At 50.4% G+C, this 3,526-nt stretch overlaps 1 pseudogene; it reads right to left on the bottom strand.

The window, feature by feature from the left end:
* Positions 1–692: 692 nt before the first annotated feature.
* On the bottom strand, positions 693–2,137 carry LOC116589796 (annotated as a pseudogene).
* Between the last annotated feature and the right edge of the window lie 1,389 nt (positions 2,138–3,526).

Genomic DNA, 3,526 nt, shown 5'->3' with positions numbered 1-3,526 from the left:
CTCCTGGACTGAGCCAGCCAGGTGCCTCAGGCTACCTCCTGTGTTTAAAGTGAACTATAAAGATGCCTTTGATTCCTTGGAGTTTTTGAAATGCTGATGGGTAATGGGGGTGGGCTAGGGGCTGGCAGTACCGTCTGAGAGTGCCAAGGCAGCTGCTTGCAATTCTTCCTTCGCATCCTTGGTGTTCTACACTGGGGAGACATGTGGTTGAGAATATGCATGAGAACATTGTGAGTGTGTGTGCATGTGTGCGTGCACGAGGGGCCGTGGGGGAAGAGGTGCACTTGTACATCTGCATGAGGAAGAAAAAACAATTGGGGGAAAGGGAATTGGAGGAAGAAATATATAAAGACCTTTAAAGAGAAAACTGTTCTCATCCTAATCACCTGGGCCAACCTCTGTCTTATTTGGGAAGCCTTTTCGAGGTTACCATGAAAGACAGTCATCAGGTGATCACTGAGCACCAAATGATTCTAGTCTTGTACCAGACACAGCAATCTCTCTTCTCGAGCTCCTGAATTACCAGAATATTCTTGTCTAACAGCAAAGGGATAGCAAAAATTGTGAGCCTCCCTGAATGTTTTCTGTTTCTGTTTTCTTCCCACATGCCCATGTGATGTCAACTCTGAGGCTCTTCCCCGGCCCCTTTCCAGCTGGGGGCCACTTAGCACAGGTGAATGGGAGCAGTGGGAGCAGGGCAGGTGCCGGAGGGCTGGGGAAGAGCAGCTTCTGGGAGCTCTTCAGTCTGCATCCCTGGAGAACGGAAAGTCACGATAGGAAATACACAGGTTGATGGGGAGGGAGATGACGGGGGAAGGTCCATGTGCTGACATCCAGGATGGGGGCCGCTGAGGATGGTCCAGTGAAGGCCAGGCGTGGTGCAGGGCAGTGCCCCTGCACAGGGCTGGGTGGGTGACCGACATCATGGGGTAGCCTCGGGAGAGTCTGTGTAGAGTCCCCAGGTCAGGGCATTGAAATGGGGGAAACTGGCAAGAGTAGAGGATTCTTCCTGGAAGAAATAAATGTACCAGCATGGAGTCTGCCAGTAGCTGCTGTTCTGCGCATGACAGATGGGATGGCTTCCAAAATGGTTCTGACCTACCTGCTGACAATGCTGATCCTCTTAACGGGATAAAGCAGCAGGTATACAGGGAAACGTGGAAGGCCCCCAGGGCTCCTGCAGGTGGAGTGGGTTCACCTCTTCGCCCCCGCCAGCCCCCCCCCCCCCCCCCCCCCCCGGCTGGAAGGGCATGTCCTGGAATAGCACAGCAAGTGGCCAAGGACACCGTCAGTCACGGACTGATCTGTCCATGAACCAGAGGTCAGTTTTTGTCCTATTCATGTCTGAATCCAATGACGCCTCAAAAAATTGATGGTTGGAGTTGGTGGCACAGGATGCAAGGCCTGCTACAAGAAAAGGAAGTAGAAGCAGGGCCAGTCAGAAGGTCCCTGAGCCTGCAAACCCAGCTGAGAGCTGTGAGTTGGATACTGGACAGCGGAGCCAGAATTCCTCACAAATCATCCAGACGCCACTTCAGGTCTCCCCACTGCTTTCTGGAAGCTGGTTCCAGCTTCAGAAGTTAGTTCTTTTTCCTTTGGCTTTGCAGACAGAGGCAGGCTGGGGGGTGGAAGAGGTCTCAGGACCTAGATGTCTGCTATGGCCTGACCCAAAGGTGTTTTTTCCAGGAAAGAAAATGGCGCTGGTCTTACTTCCGTTTTACTTGCTGGTTGAGGCTTCTGTCCAGTTGTGTGACATGCAGGCTCTGGAGGAAGGTTAAGTGCTGAAATGTCCCCCACGGCTTATGGACGGTCCTGAAAAGATGCATCCGTGTGAGGGGATTCCTGCAGTGCACCTTTTTCTGGAAGCGCACACATCCTCCGACCCAGCCTGTTGGGAGGCACGAGGAGAGAGTATGTGGGGATGGGGCTGTAGTGCCCGAGTCTGGCTGCTCCCTGGGGTCCCCGTGTCCTCTCTCCTCATGGTTGCTGGGCACTGCCATCTTCCTTTTCTTGAACTTTCACTTCCATGGTTAGTCTTCTGTGCCTGGGAAGGGCACACCACATAGGGAAACAGCATGAGCCGTGGTCCGAAGGCAGGCAGCGTCCTGGTGTCTTTGGCAACCTTTTCGCAAACCATCTCTGGGCCCTGTTTCACTCATAACCAGGAAGGAGGCCCCTTTCCTAGTGTTATTTTCGCGTGCACAGCTGGGGCTGACGCAAGTCCCTGCTCATCCTCACCGAAGCTGGTTTAGTGCTTCGAAGAGGACAGTTTGAGATGACGGCTAACGCCACTGATTGCTCCTGGAACGAGGACCTGTAGGATCTGCGTAGCCACCCTGATTTACAGTAGACCAAGGAGTCTCATTGCTTGGCAAAGTCAAGGGACGGGATTACACAGGGGGCAATGGGGTTTAGTGATTAAGCAGACGGTATACCATTAAAACATTTTTCCCCCTTATGATGAGTTATAAATTTTTGTTGTGGATAATTTTTATTGCAGAGGAAAATATCAAATAGCACAAGAACAAAAATAAAAAGGATTCTGGAGGCACCTGAGTGGCTCAGTCTGTTAAGCATCTGCATTCAGCTCAGGTCATGATCCCAGGGTCCTGGGATTGGAGCCCTGCGTTGGGCTCCCCACTGAGCCCAGTCCCCCTTGTGCTCTCTTTTTCTCGCTCCCTCAGATAAATAAATAAATAAATCTTCAAAAAAATTTTTTTTAAAAAGATTCTGGAAGCCTCCCTCTCCCCCCAGAAGTAATAGGATCTGTTTGACTATTTAAAATGAAATTTTTGAGCCTGGCTAGCTCAGTCGGTAGAGCATGAGACTCTTAAAATGAAATTTTTGAAAAAGATTTTACTTATAAGAAAGAGAGCAAGCACACATGTGGGGTGGTGGTGAGGAAGGATATGGGGAGATGGAGCAGCACACTCCTCACTGAGCAGGGAGCCTGATGTGGGATGTGATCCCAGGACCCCAAGATCATGACCTGAGCCTTAGACAGGTGCTTAACTGACTGAGCCACCCAGGCGCCCCCCAACATGAAATTCTTAAATAAGTTCTTTTTCCAGTTATCATTGCTGCATAACAAACCACCCTAACACTTAGTGGTGTCAAACACCCATTTTATTATGCTCACAGATTCTGTGGGTCAGGAATTCAGGCTGGGCACAGCCGTAGTGTTATCTCTGCTCCATGGTGTCTGGGGCTTCAGCTAGGAAGACTGAAATGCTGGCGATGACTTGACTGCTGAGGGTTGGAATCATCTGAAAGTGTCTTCACTCACACATCCAGTGGATGATTCTAGATGATGGCTAGAACCTCCCACTGGTTGTTAGCTGGAACAAATACAGATGATCTCTCCATATAGACTAGCTTGGGCTTCCTCGCAATGGAATAGCTGGATTCCTAGAGAGAGTATCCCAAGAGATAGGAAGTAGAAGCTTGCCAGTGTCTTCAGAAACTGGACGTGGTCATTGTGTCATTTTTGCTGTATTCTGTTAGTCAAGGACTAACAGGACCCAGG

This window comes from Mustela erminea, chromosome 5 (assembly GCF_009829155.1).
Source record: "Mustela erminea isolate mMusErm1 chromosome 5, mMusErm1.Pri, whole genome shotgun sequence".
Taxonomy (NCBI): domain Eukaryota; kingdom Metazoa; phylum Chordata; class Mammalia; order Carnivora; family Mustelidae; genus Mustela; species Mustela erminea.
This window is presented reverse-complemented; position numbering and strand designations above follow the sequence as displayed.